General features: G+C 48.5%; 15 non-coding genes across 15 annotated transcripts; all 15 read right to left on the bottom strand.

The window, feature by feature from the left end:
- Window positions 1–172: 172 nt before the first annotated feature.
- TRNAK-UUU (transfer RNA lysine (anticodon UUU)) lies at window positions 173–245 on the bottom strand. Its single transcript has one exon. It is a non-coding gene; the product is annotated as a tRNA-Lys (tRNA).
- A 687-nt stretch (window positions 246–932) lies between these two features.
- TRNAK-UUU (transfer RNA lysine (anticodon UUU)) lies at window positions 933–1,005 on the bottom strand. The gene has a single exon. It is a non-coding gene; the product is annotated as a tRNA-Lys (tRNA).
- Window positions 1,006–1,692: 687 nt separating this feature from the next.
- On the bottom strand, window positions 1,693–1,765 carry TRNAK-UUU (transfer RNA lysine (anticodon UUU)). Its single transcript has one exon. It is a non-coding gene; the product is annotated as a tRNA-Lys (tRNA).
- A 687-nt stretch (window positions 1,766–2,452) lies between these two features.
- On the bottom strand, window positions 2,453–2,525 carry TRNAK-UUU (transfer RNA lysine (anticodon UUU)). Its single transcript has one exon. It is a non-coding gene; the product is annotated as a tRNA-Lys (tRNA).
- Window positions 2,526–4,732: 2,207 nt separating this feature from the next.
- TRNAK-UUU (transfer RNA lysine (anticodon UUU)) lies at window positions 4,733–4,805 on the bottom strand. Its single transcript has one exon. It is a non-coding gene; the product is annotated as a tRNA-Lys (tRNA).
- A 687-nt stretch (window positions 4,806–5,492) lies between these two features.
- TRNAK-UUU (transfer RNA lysine (anticodon UUU)) lies at window positions 5,493–5,565 on the bottom strand. Its single transcript has one exon. It is a non-coding gene; the product is annotated as a tRNA-Lys (tRNA).
- A 687-nt stretch (window positions 5,566–6,252) lies between these two features.
- Window positions 6,253–6,325, bottom strand: TRNAK-UUU (transfer RNA lysine (anticodon UUU)). Its single transcript has one exon. It is a non-coding gene; the product is annotated as a tRNA-Lys (tRNA).
- Window positions 6,326–7,772: 1,447 nt separating this feature from the next.
- On the bottom strand, window positions 7,773–7,845 carry TRNAK-UUU (transfer RNA lysine (anticodon UUU)). The gene has a single exon. It is a non-coding gene; the product is annotated as a tRNA-Lys (tRNA).
- Window positions 7,846–10,052: 2,207 nt separating this feature from the next.
- On the bottom strand, window positions 10,053–10,125 carry TRNAK-UUU (transfer RNA lysine (anticodon UUU)). The gene has a single exon. It is a non-coding gene; the product is annotated as a tRNA-Lys (tRNA).
- A 2,207-nt stretch (window positions 10,126–12,332) lies between these two features.
- Window positions 12,333–12,405, bottom strand: TRNAK-UUU (transfer RNA lysine (anticodon UUU)). The gene has a single exon. It is a non-coding gene; the product is annotated as a tRNA-Lys (tRNA).
- Window positions 12,406–13,092: 687 nt separating this feature from the next.
- On the bottom strand, window positions 13,093–13,165 carry TRNAK-UUU (transfer RNA lysine (anticodon UUU)). Its single transcript has one exon. It is a non-coding gene; the product is annotated as a tRNA-Lys (tRNA).
- Window positions 13,166–13,852: 687 nt separating this feature from the next.
- TRNAK-UUU (transfer RNA lysine (anticodon UUU)) lies at window positions 13,853–13,925 on the bottom strand. The gene has a single exon. It is a non-coding gene; the product is annotated as a tRNA-Lys (tRNA).
- A 687-nt stretch (window positions 13,926–14,612) lies between these two features.
- Window positions 14,613–14,685, bottom strand: TRNAK-UUU (transfer RNA lysine (anticodon UUU)). Its single transcript has one exon. It is a non-coding gene; the product is annotated as a tRNA-Lys (tRNA).
- A 1,447-nt stretch (window positions 14,686–16,132) lies between these two features.
- Window positions 16,133–16,205, bottom strand: TRNAK-UUU (transfer RNA lysine (anticodon UUU)). The gene has a single exon. It is a non-coding gene; the product is annotated as a tRNA-Lys (tRNA).
- Window positions 16,206–16,892: 687 nt separating this feature from the next.
- On the bottom strand, window positions 16,893–16,965 carry TRNAK-UUU (transfer RNA lysine (anticodon UUU)). Its single transcript has one exon. It is a non-coding gene; the product is annotated as a tRNA-Lys (tRNA).
- Between the last annotated feature and the right edge of the window lie 68 nt (window positions 16,966–17,033).

Genomic DNA, 17,033 nt, shown 5'->3' with positions numbered 1-17,033 from the left:
AGTTGGTCAAACAATCACCTTCAGCCACCTTTATTTCTGGTGCAGATTCCAAGAGCCTCGAGGGGGGAGGTTGGCTTCCCGTCCCCTAGGACATTTCATCTCTCTGGTCCAGTGAGCGTTCCTGGCAGATGTGCATAAAGACTGCCCAATCAGAAGCTCAAGGACCTCAAAGCGCCCGAACAGGGACTTGAACCCTGGACCCTCAGATTAAAAGTCTGATGCTCTACCGACTGAGCTATCCGGGCTCTGAAAAATCCACCACCAGAAGAGTCCAAAGCTGTTTGAATCTTGACATCTATGGTGGAAAAAGAGCATTCAGCCTGAAAGCACAAGTATTTGGCTTGCCCAGGCTGGCCAATCGTCCTCTCCCGTTTAATTTTCTAGGACAGGTTGAAGATAAAAGGGAGAATCTAACCTGTAAGCATGCAGATAGGGTCCAGTCCAGTTTCTGGCTTACTTTTACCTACAGGCCAATGCTCTTTCACCGGAAACAAGGGCCTTGCAAAAAGACACTGCCCGAACGGCTTCCTTAAGTCCTGGACCAAGACACTTCCAGTATTCTTAATCAGTGACTGGGTTACAAATGAAGTTCCCCTTTAGCCTCATGATGCCAGGTCCAGCAGAGGAAACGCAGGCCAAAAAATAAGGTAGAATCCACTCTGGATTATAGGCAAGAGAAGATCAAGCAGCGTGTGCCAGTCGCAGATTGTTTACGGGAGCCCAGGTAAGCTACCACAGACAAGGTTCTATGGCAGCAAACAGTTGGTCAAACAATCACCTTCAGCCACCTTTATTTCTGGTGCAGATTCCAAGAGCCTCGAGGGGGGAGGTTGGCTTCCCGTCCCCTAGGACATTTCATCTCTCTGGTCCAGTGAGCGTTCCTGGCAGATGTGCATAAAGACTGCCCAATCAGAAGCTCAAGGACCTCAAAGCGCCCGAACAGGGACTTGAACCCTGGACCCTCAGATTAAAAGTCTGATGCTCTACCGACTGAGCTATCCGGGCTCTGAAAAATCCACCACCAGAAGAGTCCAAAGCTGTTTGAATCTTGACATCTATGGTGGAAAAAGAGCATTCAGCCTGAAAGCACAAGTATTTGGCTTGCCCAGGCTGGCCAATCGTCCTCTCCCGTTTAATTTTCTAGGACAGGTTGAAGATAAAAGGGAGAATCTAACCTGTAAGCATGCAGATAGGGTCCAGTCCAGTTTCTGGCTTACTTTTACCTACAGGCCAATGCTCTTTCACCGGAAACAAGGGCCTTGCAAAAAGACACTGCCCGAACGGCTTCCTTAAGTCCTGGACCAAGACACTTCCAGTATTCTTAATCAGTGACTGGGTTACAAATGAAGTTCCCCTTTAGCCTCATGATGCCAGGTCCAGCAGAGGAAACGCAGGCCAAAAAATAAGGTAGAATCCACTCTGGATTATAGGCAAGAGAAGATCAAGCAGCGTGTGCCAGTCGCAGATTGTTTACGGGAGCCCAGGTAAGCTACCACAGACAAGGTTCTATGGCAGCAAACAGTTGGTCAAACAATCACCTTCAGCCACCTTTATTTCTGGTGCAGATTCCAAGAGCCTCGAGGGGGGAGGTTGGCTTCCCGTCCCCTAAGACATTTCATCTCTCTGGTCCAGTGAGCGTTCCTGGCAGATGTGCATAAAGACTGCCCAATCAGAAGCTCAAGGACCTCAAAGCGCCCGAACAGGGACTTGAACCCTGGACCCTCAGATTAAAAGTCTGATGCTCTACCGACTGAGCTATCCGGGCTCTGAAAAATCCACCGCCAGAAGAGTCCAAAGCTGTTTGAATCTTGACATTTATGGTGGAAAAAGAGCATTCAGCCTGAAAGCACAAGTATTTGGCTTGCCCAGGCTGGCCAATCGTCCTCTCCCGTTTAATTTTCTAGGACAGGTTGAAGATAAAAGGGAGAATCTAACCTGTAAGCATGCAGATAGGGTCCAGTCCAGTTTCTGGCTTACTTTTACCTACAGGCCAATGCTCTTTCACCGGAAACAAGGGCCTTGCAAAAAGACACTGCCCGAACGGCTTCCTTAAGTCCTGGACCAAGACACTTCCAGTATTCTTAATCAGTGACTGGGTTACAAATGAAGTTCCCCTTTAGCCTCATGATACCAGGTCCAGCAGAGGAAACGCAGGAGAAAAAATAAGGTAGAATCCACTCTGGATTATAGGCAAGAGAAGATCAAGCAGCGTGTGCCAGTCGCAGATTGTTTACGGGAGCCCAGGTAAGCTACCACAGACAAGGTTCTATGGCAGCAAACAGTTGGTCAAACAATCACCTTCAGCCACCTTTATTTCTGGTGCAGATTCCAAGAGCCTCGAGGGGGGAGGTTGGCTTCCCGTCCCCTAAGACATTTCATCTCTCTGGTCCAGTGAGCGTTCCTGGCAGATGTGCATAAAGACTGCCCAATCAGAAGCTCAAGGACCTCAAAGCGCCCGAACAGGGACTTGAACCCTGGACCCTCAGATTAAAAGTCTGATGCTCTACCAACTGAGCTATCCGGGCTCTGAAAAAGCCACCACCAGAAGAGTCCAAAGCTGTTTGAATCTTGACATTTATGGTGGAAAAAGAGCATTCAGCCTGAAAGCACAAGTATTTGGCTTGCCCAGGCTGGCCAATCGTCCTCTCCCGTTTAATTTTCTAGGACAGGTTGAAGATAAAAGGGAGAATCTAACCTGTAAGCATGCAGATAGGGTCCAGTCCAGTTTCTGGCTTACTTTTACCTACAGGCCAATGCTCTTTCACCGGAAACAAGGGCCTTGCAAAAAGACACTGCCCGAACGGCTTCCTTAAGTCCTGGACCAAGACACTTCCAGTATTCTTAATCAGTGACTGGGTTACAAATGAAGTTCCCCTTTAGCCTCATGATGCCAGGTCCAGCAGAGGAAACGCAGGCCAAAAAATAAGGTAGAATCCACTCTGGATTATAGGCAAGAGAAGATCAAGCAGCGTGTGCCAGTCGCAGATTGTTTACGGGAGCCCAGGTAAGCTACCACAGACAAGGTTCTATGGCAGCAAACAGTTGGTCAAACAATCACCTTCAGCCACCTTTATTTCTGGTGCAGATTCCAAGAGCCTCGAGGGGGGAGGTTGGCTTCCCGTCCCCTAAGACATTTCATCTCTCTGGTCCAGTGAGCGTTCCTGGCAGATGTGCATAAAGACTGCCCAATCAGAAGCTCAAGGACCTCAAAGCACCCGAACAGGGACTTGAACCCTGGACCCTCAGATTAAAAGTCTGATGCTCTACCGACTGAGCTATCCGGGCTCTGAAAAAGCCACCACCAGAAGAGTCCAAAGCTGTTTGAATCTTGACATTTATGGTGGAAAAAGAGCATTCAGCCTGAAAGCACAAGTATTTGGCTTGCCCAGGCTGGCCAATCGTCCTCTCCCGTTTAATTTTCTAGGACAGGTTGAAGATAAAAGGGAGAATCTAACCTGTAAGCATGCAGATAGGGTCCAGTCCAGTTTCTGGCTTACTTTTACCTACAGGCCAATGCTCTTTCACCGGAAACAAGGGCCTTGCAAAAAGACACTGCCCGAACGGCTTCCTTAAGTCCTGGACCAAGACACTTCCAGTATTCTTAATCAGTGACTGGGTTACAAATGAAGTTCCCCTTTAGCCTCATGATGCCAGGTCCAGCAGAGGAAACGCAGGCCAAAAAATAAGGTAGAATCCACTCTGGATTATAGGCAAGAGAAGATCAAGCAGCGTGTGCCAGTCGCAGATTGTTTACGGGAGCCCAGGTAAGCTACCACAGACAAGGTTCTATGGCAGCAAACAGTTGGTCAAACAATCACCTTCAGCCACCTTTATTTCTGGTGCAGATTCCAAGAGCCTCGAGGGGGGAGGTTGGCTTCCCGTCCCCTAAGACATTTCATCTCTCTGGTCCAGTGAGCGTTCCTGGCAGATGTGCATAAAGACTGCCCAATCAGAAGCTCAAGGACCTCAAAGCGCCCAAACAGGGACTTGAACCCTGGACCCTCAGATTAAAAGTCTGATGCTCTACCGACTGAGCTATCCAGGCTCTGAAAAATCCACCACCAGAAGAGTCCAAAGCTGTTTGAATCTTGACATCTATGGTGGAAAAAGAGCATTCAGCCTGAAAGCACAAGTATTTGGCTTGCCCAGGCTGGCCAATCGTCCTCTCCCATTTAATTTTCTAGGACAGGTTGAAGATAAAAGGGAGAATCTAACCTGTAAGCATGCAGATAGGGTCCAGTCCAGTTTCTGGCTTACTTTTACCTACAGGCCAATGCTCTTTCACCGGAAACAAGCGCCTTGCAAAAAGACACTGCCCGAACGGCTTCCTTAAGTCCTGGACCAAGACACTTCCAGTATTCTTAATCAGTGACTGGGTTACAAATGAAGTTCCCCTTTAGCCTCATGATGCCAGGTCCAGCAGAGGAAACGCAGGCCAAAAAATAAGGTAGAATCCACTCTGGATTATAGGCAAGAGAAGATCAAGCAGCGTGTGCCAGTCGCAGATTGTTTACGGGAGCCCAGGTAAGCTACCACAGACAAGGTTCTATGGCAGGAAACAGTTGGTCAAACAATCACCTTCAGCCACCTTTATTTCTGGTGCAGATTCCAAGAGCCTCGAGGGGGGAGGTTGGCTTCCCGTCCCCTAGGACATTTCATCTCTCTGGTCCAGTGAGCGTTCCTGGCAGATGTGCATAAAGACTGCCCAATCAGAAGCTCAAGGACCTCAAAGCGCCCGAACAGGGACTTGAACCCTGGACCCTCAGATTAAAAGTCTGATGCTCTACCGACTGAGCTATCCGGGCTCTGAAAAATCCACCACCAGAAGAGTCCAAAGCTGTTTGAATCTTGACATCTATGGTGGAAAAAGAGCATTCAGCCTGAAAGCACAAGTATTTGGCTTGCCCAGGCTGGCCAATCGTCCTCTCCCGTTTAATTTTCTAGGACAGGTTGAAGATAAAAGGGAGAATCTAACCTGTAAGCATGCAGATAGGGTCCAGTCCAGTTTCTGGCTTACTTTTACCTACAGGCCAATGCTCTTTCACCGGAAACAAGGGCCTTGCAAAAAGACACTGCCCGAACGGCTTCCTTAAGTCCTGGACCAAGACACTTCCAGTATTCTTAATCAGTGACTGGGTTACAAATGAAGTTCCCCTTTAGCCTCATGATGCCAGGTCCAGCAGAGGAAACGCAGGCCAAAAAATAAGGTAGAATCCACTCTGGATTATAGGCAAGAGAAGATCAAGCAGCGTGTGCCAGTCGCAGATTGTTTACGGGAGCCCAGGTAAGCTACCACAGACAAGGTTCTATGGCAGCAAACAGTTGGTCAAACAATCACCTTCAGCCACCTTTATTTCTGGTGCAGATTCCAAGAGCCTCGAGGGGGGAGGTTGGCTTCCCGTCCCCTAAGACATTTCATCTCTCTGGTCCAGTGAGCGTTCCTGGCAGATGTGCATAAAGACTGCCCAATCAGAAGCTCAAGGACCTCAAAGCGCCCGAACAGGGACTTGAACCCTGGACCCTCAGATTAAAAGTCTGATGCTCTACCGACTGAGCTATCCGGGCTCTGAAAAATCCACCACCAGAAGAGTCCAAAGCTGTTTGAATCTTGACATTTATGGTGGAAAAAGAGCATTCAGCCTGAAAGCACAAGTATTTGGCTTGCCCAGGCTGGCCAATCGTCCTCTCCCGTTTAATTTTCTAGGACAGGTTGAAGATAAAAGGGAGAATCTAACCTGTAAGCATGCAGATAGGGTCCAGTCCAGTTTCTGGCTTACTTTTACCTACAGGCCAATGCTCTTTCACCGGAAACAAGGGCCTTGCAAAAAGACACTGCCCGAACGGCTTCCTTAAGTCCTGGACCAAGACACTTCCAGTATTCTTAATCAGTGACTGGGTTACAAATGAAGTTCCCCTTTAGCCTCATGATACCAGGTCCAGCAGAGGAAACGCAGGAGAAAAAATAAGGTAGAATCCACTCTGGATTATAGGCAAGAGAAGATCAAGCAGCGTGTGCCAGTCGCAGATTGTTTACGGGAGCCCAGGTAAGCTACCACAGACAAGGTTCTATGGCAGCAAACAGTTGGTCAAACAATCACCTTCAGCCACCTTTATTTCTGGTGCAGATTCCAAGAGCCTCGAGGGGGGAGGTTGGCTTCCCGTCCCCTAAGACATTTCATCTCTCTGGTCCAGTGAGCGTTCCTGGCAGATGTGCATAAAGACTGCCCAATCAGAAGCTCAAGGACCTCAAAGCGCCCGAACAGGGACTTGAACCCTGGACCCTCAGATTAAAAGTCTGATGCTCTACCAACTGAGCTATCCGGGCTCTGAAAAAGCCACCACCAGAAGAGTCCAAAGCTGTTTGAATCTTGACATTTATGGTGGAAAAAGAGCATTCAGCCTGAAAGCACAAGTATTTGGCTTGCCCAGGCTGGCCAATCGTCCTCTCCCGTTTAATTTTCTAGGACAGGTTGAAGATAAAAGGGAGAATCTAACCTGTAAGCATGCAGATAGGGTCCAGTCCAGTTTCTGGCTTACTTTTACCTACAGGCCAATGCTCTTTCACCGGAAACAAGGGCCTTGCAAAAAGACACTGCCCGAACGGCTTCCTTAAGTCCTGGACCAAGACACTTCCAGTATTCTTAATCAGTGACTGGGTTACAAATGAAGTTCCCCTTTAGCCTCATGATGCCAGGTCCAGCAGAGGAAACGCAGGCCAAAAAATAAGGTAGAATCCACTCTGGATTATAGGCAAGAGAAGATCAAGCAGCGTGTGCCAGTCGCAGATTGTTTACGGGAGCCCAGGTAAGCTACCACAGACAAGGTTCTATGGCAGCAAACAGTTGGTCAAACAATCACCTTCAGCCACCTTTATTTCTGGTGCAGATTCCAAGAGCCTCGAGGGGGGAGGTTGGCTTCCCGTCCCCTAAGACATTTCATCTCTCTGGTCCAGTGAGCGTTCCTGGCAGATGTGCATAAAGACTGCCCAATCAGAAGCTCAAGGACCTCAAAGCACCCGAACAGGGACTTGAACCCTGGACCCTCAGATTAAAAGTCTGATGCTCTACCAACTGAGCTATCCGGGCTCTGAAAAAGCCACCACCAGAAGAGTCCAAAGCTGTTTGAATCTTGACATTTATGGTGGAAAAAGAGCATTCAGCCTGAAAGCACAAGTATTTGGCTTGCCCAGGCTGGCCAATCGTCCTCTCCCGTTTAATTTTCTAGGACAGGTTGAAGATAAAAGGGAGAATCTAACCTGTAAGCATGCAGATAGGGTCCAGTCCAGTTTCTGGCTTACTTTTACCTACAGGCCAATGCTCTTTCACCGGAAACAAGGGCCTTGCAAAAAGACACTGCCCGAACGGCTTCCTTAAGTCCTGGACCAAGACACTTCCAGTATTCTTAATCAGTGACTGGGTTACAAATGAAGTTCCCCTTTAGCCTCATGATGCCAGGTCCAGCAGAGGAAACGCAGGCCAAAAAATAAGGTAGAATCCACTCTGGATTATAGGCAAGAGAAGATCAAGCAGCGTGTGCCAGTCGCAGATTGTTTACGGGAGCCCAGGTAAGCTACCACAGACAAGGTTCTATGGCAGCAAACAGTTGGTCAAACAATCACCTTCAGCCACCTTTATTTCTGGTGCAGATTCAAAGAGCCTCGAGGGGGGAGGTTGGCTTCCCGTCCCCTAAGACATTTCATCTCTCTGGTCCAGTGAGCGTTCCTGGCAGATGTGCATAAAGACTGCCCAATCAGAAGCTCAAGGACCTCAAAGCGCCCGAACAGGGACTTGAACCCTGGACCCTCAGATTAAAAGTCTGATGCTCTACCAACTGAGCTATCCGGGCTCTGAAAACTCCACCACCAGAAGAGTCCAAAGCTGTTTGAATCTTGACATCTATGGTGGAAAAAGAGCATTCAGCCTGAAAGCACAAGTATTTGGCTTGCCCAGGCTGGCCAATCGTCCTCTCCCGTTTAATTTTCTAGGACAGGTTGAAGATAAAAGGGAGAATCTAACCTGTAAGCATGCAGATAGGGTCCAGTCCAGTTTCTGGCTTACTTTTACCTACAGGCCAACGCTCTTTCACCGGAAACAAGGGCCTTGCAAAAAGACACTGCCCGAACGGCTTCCTTAAGTCCTGGACCAAGACACTTCCAGTATTCTTAATCAGTGACTGGGTTACAAATGAAGTTCCCCTTTAGCCTCATGATGCCAGGTCCAGCAGAGGAAACGCAGGCCAAAAAATAAGGTAGAATCCACTCTGGATTATAGGCAAGAGAAGATCAAGCAGCGTGTGCCAGTCGCAGATTGTTTACGGGAGCCCAGGTAAGCTACCACAGACAAGGTTCTATGGCAGCAAACAGTTGGTCAAACAATCACCTTCAGCCACCTTTATTTCTGGTGCAGATTCCAAGAGCCTCGAGGGGGGAGGTTGGCTTCCCGTCCCCTAAGACATTTAATCTCTCTGGTCCAGTGAGCGTTCCTGGCAGATGTGCATAAAGACTGCCCAATCAGAAGCTCAAGGACCTCAAAGCACCCGAACAGGGACTTGAACCCTGGACCCTCAGATTAAAAGTCTGATGCTCTACCAACTGAGCTATCCGGGCTCTGAAAAAGCCACCACCAGAAGAGTCCAAAGCTGTTTGAATCTTGACATTTATGGTGGAAAAAGAGCATTCAGCCTGAAAGCACAAGTATTTGGCTTGCCCAGGCTGGCCAATCGTCCTCTCCCGTTTAATTTTCTAGGACAGGTTGAAGATAAAAGGGAGAATCTAACCTGTAAGCATGCAGATAGGGTCCAGTCCAGTTTCTGGCTTACTTTTACCTACAGGCCAATGCTCTTTCACCGGAAACAAGGGCCTTGCAAAAAGACACTGCCCGAACGGCTTCCTTAAGTCCTGGACCAAGACACTTCCAGTATTCTTAATCAGTGACTGGGTTACAAATGAAGTTCCCCTTTAGCCTCATGATGCCAGGTCCAGCAGAGGAAACGCAGGCCAAAAAATAAGGTAGAATCCACTCTGGATTATAGGCAAGAGAAGATCAAGCAGCGTGTGCCAGTCGCAGATTGTTTACGGGAGCCCAGGTAAGCTACCACAGACAAGGTTCTATGGCAGCAAACAGTTGGTCAAACAATCACCTTCAGCCACCTTTATTTCTGGTGCAGATTCCAAGAGCCTCGAGGGGGGAGGTTGGCTTCCCGTCCCCTAAGACATTTCATCTCTCTGGTCCAGTGAGCGTTCCTGGCAGATGTGCATAAAGACTGCCCAATCAGAAGCTCAAGGACCTCAAAGCGCCCGAACAGGGACTTGAACCCTGCACCCTCAGATTAAAAGTCTGATGCTCTACCAACTGAGCTATCCGGGCTCTGAAAAATCCACCACCAGAAGAGTCCAAAGCTGTTTGAATCTTGACATTTATGGTGGAAAAAGAGCATTCAGCCTGAAAGCACAAGTATTTGGCTTGCCCAGGCTGGCCAATCGTCCTCTCCCGTTTAATTTTCTAGGACAGGTTGAAGATAAAAGGGAGAATCTAACCTGTAAGCATGCAGATAGGGTCCAGTCCAGTTTCTGGCTTACTTTTACCTACAGGCCAATGCTCTTTCACCGGAAACAAGGGCCTTGCAAAAAGACACTGCCCGAACGGCTTCCTTAAGTCCTGGACCAAGACACTTCCAGTATTCTTAATCAGTGACTGGGTTACAAATGAAGTTCCCCTTTAGCCTCATGATACCAGGTCCAGCAGAGGAAACGCAGGAGAAAAAATAAGGTAGAATCCACTCTGGATTATAGGCAAGAGAAGATCAAGCAGCGTGTGCCAGTCGCAGATTGTTTACGGGAGCCCAGGTAAGCTACCACAGACAAGGTTCTATGGCAGCAAACAGTTGGTCAAACAATCACCTTCAGCCACCTTTATTTCTGGTGCAGATTCCAAGAGCCTCGAGGGGGGAGGTTGGCTTCCCGTCCCCTAGGACATTTCATCTCTCTGGTCCAGTGAGCGTTCCTGGCAGATGTGCATAAAGACTGCCCAATCAGAAGCTCAAGGACCTCAAAGCGCCCGAACAGGGACTTGAACCCTGGACCCTCAGATTAAAAGTCTGATGCTCTACCGACTGAGCTATCCGGGCTCTGAAAAATCCACCACCAGAAGAGTCCAAAGCTGTTTGAATCTTGACATTTATGGTGGAAAAAGAGCATTCAGCCTGAAAGCACAAGTATTTGGCTTGCCCAGGCTGGCCAATCGTCCTCTCCCGTTTAATTTTCTAGGACAGGTTGAAGATAAAAGGGAGAATCTAACCTGTAAGCATGCAGATAGGGTCCAGTCCAGTTTCTGGCTTACTTTTACCTACAGGCCAATGCTCTTTCACCGGAAACAAGGGCCTTGCAAAAAGACACTGCCCGAACGGCTTCCTTAAGTCCTGGACCAAGACACTTCCAGTATTCTTAATCAGTGACTGGGTTACAAATGAAGTTCCCCTTTAGCCTCATGATGCCAGGTCCAGCAGAGGAAACGCAGGCCAAAAAATAAGGTAGAATCCACTCTGGATTATAGGCAAGAGAAGATCAAGCAGCGTGTGCCAGTCGCAGATTGTTTACGGGAGCCCAGGTAAGCTACCACAGACAAGGTTCTATGGCAGGAAACAGTTGGTCAAACAATCACCTTCAGCCACCTTTATTTCTGGTGCAGATTCCAAGAGCCTCGAGGGGGGAGGTTGGCTTCCCGTCCCCTAAGACATTTCATCTCTCTGGTCCAGTGAGCGTTCCTGGCAGATGTGCATAAAGACTGCCCAATCAGAAGCTCAAGGACCTCAAAGCGCCTGAACAGGGACTTGAACCCTGGACCCTCAGATTAAAAGTCTGATGCTCTACCGACTGAGCTATCCAGGCTCTGAAAAATCCACCACCAGAAGAGTCCAAAGCTGTTTGAATCTTGACATCTATGGTGGAAAAAGAGCATTCAGCCTGAAAGCACAAGTATTTGGCTTGCCCAGGCTGGCCAATCGTCCTCTCCCATTTAATTTTCTAGGACAGGTTGAAGATAAAAGGGAGAATCTAACCTGTAAGCATGCAGATAGGGTCCAGTCCAGTTTCTGGCTTACTTTTACCTACAGGCCAATGCTCTTTCACCGGAAACAAGCGCCTTGCAAAAAGACACTGCCCGAACGGCTTCCTTAAGTCCTGGACCAAGACACTTCCAGTATTCTTAATCAGTGACTGGGTTACAAATGAAGTTCCCCTTTAGCCTCATGATGCCAGGTCCAGCAGAGGAAACGCAGGCCAAAAAATAAGGTAGAATCCACTCTGGATTATAGGCAAGAGAAGATCAAGCAGCGTGTGCCAGTCGCAGATTGTTTACGGGAGCCCAGGTAAGCTACCACAGACAAGGTTCTATGGCAGGAAACAGTTGGTCAAACAATCACCTTCAGCCACCTTTATTTCTGGTGCAGATTCCAAGAGCCTCGAGGGGGGAGGTTGGCTTCCCGTCCCCTAGGACATTTCATCTCTCTGGTCCAGTGAGCGTTCCTGGCAGATGTGCATAAAGACTGCCCAATCAGAAGCTCAAGGACCTCAAAGCGCCCGAACAGGGACTTGAACCCTGGATCCTCAGATTAAAAGTCTGATGCTCTACCGACTGAGCTATCCGGGCTCTGAAAAATCCACCACCAGAAGAGTCCAAAGCTGTTTGAATCTTGACATCTATGGTGGAAAAAGAGCATTCAGCCTGAAAGCACAAGTATTTGGCTTGCCCAGGCTGGCCAATCGTCCTCTCCCGTTTAATTTTCTAGGACAGGTTGAAGATAAAAGGGAGAATCTAACCTGTAAGCATGCAGATAGGGTCCAGTCCAGTTTCTGGCTTACTTTTACCTACAGGCCAATGCTCTTTCACCGGAAACAAGGGCCTTGCAAAAAGACACTGCCCGAACGGCTTCCTTAAGTCCTGGACCAAGACACTTCCAGTATTCTTAATCAGTGACTGGGTTACAAATGAAGTTCCCCTTTAGCCTCATGATGCCAGGTCCAGCAGAGGAAACGCAGGCCAAAAAATAAGGTAGAATCCACTCTGGATTATAGGCAAGAGAAGATCAAGCAGCGTGTGCCAGTCGCAGATTGTTTACGGGAGCCCAGGTAAGCTACCACAGACAAGGTTCTATGGCAGGAAACAGTTGGTCAAACAATCACCTTCAGCCACCTTTATTTCTGGTGCAGATTCCAAGAGCCTCGAGGGGGGAGGTTGGCTTCCCGTCCCCTAGGACATTTCATCTCTCTGGTCCAGTGAGCGTTCCTGGCAGATGTGCATAAAGACTGCCCAATCAGAAGCTCAAGGACCTCAAAGCGCCCGAACAGGGACTTGAACCCTGGACCCTCAGATTAAAAGTCTGATGCTCTACCGACTGAGCTATCCGGGCTCTGAAAAATCCACCACCAGAAGAGTCCAAAGCTGTTTGAATCTTGACATCTATGGTGGAAAAAGAGCATTCAGCCTGAAAGCACAAGTATTTGGCTTGCCCAGGCTGGCCAATCGTCCTCTCCCGTTTAATTTTCTAGGACAGGTTGAAGATAAAAGGGAGAATCTAACCTGTAAGCATGCAGATAGGGTCCAGTCCAGTTTCTGGCTTACTTTTACCTACAGGCCAATGCTCTTTCACCGGAAACAAGGGCCTTGCAAAAAGACACTGCCCGAACGGCTTCCTTAAGTCCTGGACCAAGACACTTCCAGTATTCTTAATCAGTGACTGGGTTACAAATGAAGTTCCCCTTTAGCCTCATGATGCCAGGTCCAGCAGAGGAAACGCAGGCCAAAAAATAAGGTAGAATCCACTCTGGATTATAGGCAAGAGAAGATCAAGCAGCGTGTGCCAGTCGCAGATTGTTTACGGGAGCCCAGGTAAGCTACCACAGACAAGGTTCTATGGCAGCAAACAGTTGGTCAAACAATCACCTTCAGCCACCTTTATTTCTGGTGCAGATTCCAAGAGCCTCGAGGGGGGAGGTTGGCTTCCCGTCCCCTAAGACATTTCATCTCTCTGGTCCAGTGAGCGTTCCTGGCAGATGTGCATAAAGACTGCCCAATCAGAAGCTCAAGGACCTCAAAGCGCCCGAACAGGGACTTGAACCCTGGACCCTCAGATTAAAAGTCTGATGCTCTACCGACTGAGCTATCCGGGCTCTGAAAAATCCACCACCAGAAGAGTCCAAAGCTGTTTGAATCTTGACATTTATGGTGGAAAAAGAGCATTCAGCCTGAAAGCACAAGTATTTGGCTTGCCCAGGCTGGCCAATCGTCCTCTCCCGTTTAATTTTCTAGGACAGGTTGAAGATAAAAGGGAGAATCTAACCTGTAAGCATGCAGATAGGGTCCAGTCCAGTTTCTGGCTTACTTTTACCTACAGGCCAATGCTCTTTCACCGGAAACAAGGGCCTTGCAAAAAGACACTGCCCGAACGGCTTCCTTAAGTCCTGGACCAAGACACTTCCAGTATTCTTAATCAGTGACTGGGTTACAAATGAAGTTCCCCTTTAGCCTCATGATACCAGGTCCAGCAGAGGAAACGCAGGAGAAAAAATAAGGTAGAATCCACTCTGGATTATAGGCAAGAGAAGATCAAGCAGCGTGTGCCAGTCGCAGATTGTTTACGGGAGCCCAGGTAAGCTACCACAGACAAGGTTCTATGGCAGCAAACAGTTGGTCAAACAATCACCTTCAGCCACCTTTATTTCTGGTGCAGATTCCAAGAGCCTCGAGGGGGGAGGTTGGCTTCCCGTCCCCTAAGACATTTCATCTCTCTGGTCCAGTGAGCGTTCCTGGCAGATGTGCATAAAGACTGCCCAATCAGAAGCTCAAGGACCTCAAAGCGCCCGAACAGGGACTTGAACCCTGGACCCTCAGATTAAAAGTCTGATGCTCTACCAACTGAGCTATCCGGGCTCTGAAAAATCCACCACCAGAAGAGTCCAAAGCTGTTTGAATCTTGACATTTATGGTGGAAAAAGAGCATTCAGCCTGAAAGCACAAGTATTTGGCTTGCCCAGGCTGGCCAATCGTCCTCTCCCGTTTAATTTTCTAGGACAGGTTGAAGATAAAAGGGAGAATCTAACCTGTAAGCATGCAGATAGGGTCCAGTCCAGTTTCTGGCTTACTTTTACCTACAGGCCAATGCTCTTTCACCGGAAACAAGGGCCTTGCAAAAAGACACTGCCCGAACGGCTTCCTTAAGTCCTGGACCAAGACACTTCCAGTATTCTTAATCAGTGACTGGGTTACAAATGAAGTTCCCCTTTAGCCTCATGATACCAGGTCCAGCAGAGGAAACGCAGGAGAAAAAATAAGGTAGAATCCACTCTGGATTATAGGCAAGAGAAGATCAAGCAGCGTGTGCCAGTCGCAGATTGTTTACGGGAGCCCAGGTAAGCTACCACAGACAAGGTTCTATGGCAGGAAACAGTTGGTCAAACAATCACCTTCAGCCACCTTTATTTCTGGTGCAGATTCCAAGAGCCTCGAGGGGGGAGGTTGGCTTCCCGTCCCCTAGGACATTTCATCTCTCTGGTCCAGTGAGCGTTCCTGGCAGATGTGCATAAAGACTGCCCAATCAGAAGCTCAAGGACCTCAAAGCGCCCGAACAGGGACTTGAACCCTGGACCCTCAGATTAAAAGTCTGATGCTCTACCGACTGAGCTATCCGGGCTCTGAAAAATCCACCACCAGAAGAGTCCAAAGCTGTTTGAATCTTGACATCTATGGTGGAAAAAGAGCATTCAGCCTGAAAGCACAAGTATTTGGCTTGCCCAGGCTGGCCAATCGTCCTCTCCCGTTTAATTTTCTAGGACAGGTTGAAGATAAAAGGGAGAATCTAACCTGTAAGCATGCAGATAGGGTCCAGTCCAGTTTCTGGCTTACTTTTACCTACAGGCCAATGCTCTTTCACCGGAAACAAGGGCCTTGCAAAAAGACACTGCCCGAACGGCTTCCTTAAGTCCTGGACCAAGACACTTCCAGTATTCTTAATCAGTGACTGGGTTACAAATGAAGTTCCCCTTTAGCCTCATGATACCAGGTCCAGCAGAGGAAACGCAGGAGAAAAAATAAGGTAGAATCCACTCTGGATTATAGGCAAGAGAAGATCAAGCAGCGTGTGCCAGTCGCAGATTGTTTACGGGAGCCCAGGTAAGCTACCACAGACAAGGTTCTATGGCAGCAAACAGTTGGTCAAACAATCACCTTCAGCCACCTTTATTTCTGGTGCAGATTCCAAGAGCCTCGAGGGGGGAGGTTGGCTTCCCGTCCCCTAAGACATTTCATCTCTCTGGTCCAGTGAGCGTTCCTGGCAGATGTGCATAAAGACTGCCCAATCAGAAGCTCAAGGACCTCAAAGCACCCGAACAGGGACTTGAACCCTGGACCCTCAGATTAAAAGTCTGATGCTCTACCAACTGAGCTATCCGGGCTCTGAAAAATCCACCACCAGAAGAGTCCAAAGCTGTTTGAATCTTGACATTTATGGTGGAAAAAGAGCATTCAGCCTGAAAGCACAAGTATTTGGCTTGCCCAGGCTGGCCAATCGTCCTCTCCCGTTTAATTTTCTAGGACAGGTTGAAGATAAAAGGGAGAATCTAACCTGTAAGCATGCAGATAGGGTCCAGTCCAGTTTCTGGCTTACTTTTACCTACAGGCCAATGCTCTTTCACCGGAAACAAGGGCCTTGCAAAAAGACACTGCCCGAACGGCTTCCTTAAGTCCTGGACCAAGACACTTCCAGTATTCTTAATCAGTGACTGGGTTACAAATGAAGTTCCCCTTTAGCCTCATGATACCAGGTCCAGCAGAGGAAACGCAGGAGAAAAAATAAGGTAGAATCCACTCTGGATTATAGGCAAGAGAAGATCAAGCAGCGTGTGCCAGTCGCAGATTGTTTACGGGAGCCCAGGTAAGCTACCACAGACAAGGTTCTATGGCAGGAAACAGTTGGTCAAACAATCACCTTCAGCCACCTTTATTTCTGGTGCAGATTCCAAGAGCCTCGAGGGGGGAGGTTGGCTTCCCGTCCCCTAGGACATTTCATCTCTCTGGTCCAGTGAGCGTTCCTGGCAGATGTGCATAAAGACTGCCCAATCAGATGCTCAAGGACCTCAAAGCGCCCGAACAGGGACTTGAACCCTGGACCCTCAGATTAAAAGTCTGATGCTCTACCGACTGAGCTATCCGGGCTCTGAAAAATCCACCACCAGAAGAGTCCAAAGCTGTTTGAATCTTGACATCTATGGTGGAAAAAGAGCATTCAGCCTGAAAGCACAAGTATTTGGCTTGCCCAGGCTGGCCAATCGTCCTCTCCCGTTTAATTTTCTAGGACAGGTTGAAGATAAAAGGGAGAATCTAACCTGTAAGCATGCAGATAGGGTCCAGTCCAGTTTCTGGCTTACTTTTACCTACAGGCCAATGCTCTTTCACCGGAAACAAGGGCCTTGCAAAAAGACACTGCCCGAACGGCTTCCTTAAGTCCTGGACCAAGACACTTCCAGTATTCTTAATCAGTGACTGGGTTACAAATGAAGTTCCCCTTTAGCCTCATGATGCCAGGTCCAGCAGAGGAAACGCAGGCCAAAAAATAAGGTAGAATCCACTCTGGATTATAGGCAAGAGAAGATCAAGCAGCGTGTGCCAGTCGCAGATTGTTTACGGGAGCCCAGGTAAGCTACCACAGACAAGGTTCTATGGCAGCAAACAGTTGGTCAAACAATCACCTTCAGCCACCTTTATTTCTGGTGCAGATTCCAAGAGCCTCGAGGGGGGAGGTTGGCTTCCCGTCCCCTAAGACATTTCATCTCTCTGGTCCAGTGAGCGTTCCTGGCAGATGTGCATAAAGACTGCCCAATCAGAAGCTCAAGGACCTCAAAGCGCCCGAACAGGGACTTGAACCCTGGACCCTCAGATTAAAAGTCTGATGCTCTACCGACTGAGCTATCCGGGCTCTGAAAAATCCACCACCAGAAGAGTCCAAAGCTGTTTGAATCTTGACATTTATGGTGGAAAAAGAGC

This window comes from Lithobates pipiens, unplaced genomic scaffold, assembly GCF_037356315.1.
Source record: "Lithobates pipiens isolate NorthernLeopardFrog02 unplaced genomic scaffold, aLitPip1_a1.2 Scaffold_8, whole genome shotgun sequence".
Lineage (NCBI taxonomy): Eukaryota > Metazoa > Chordata > Amphibia > Anura > Ranidae > Lithobates > Lithobates pipiens.
The sequence above is the reverse complement of the archived record's forward strand: the minus strand, read 5'-3'. Positions and strand labels throughout refer to the sequence as shown.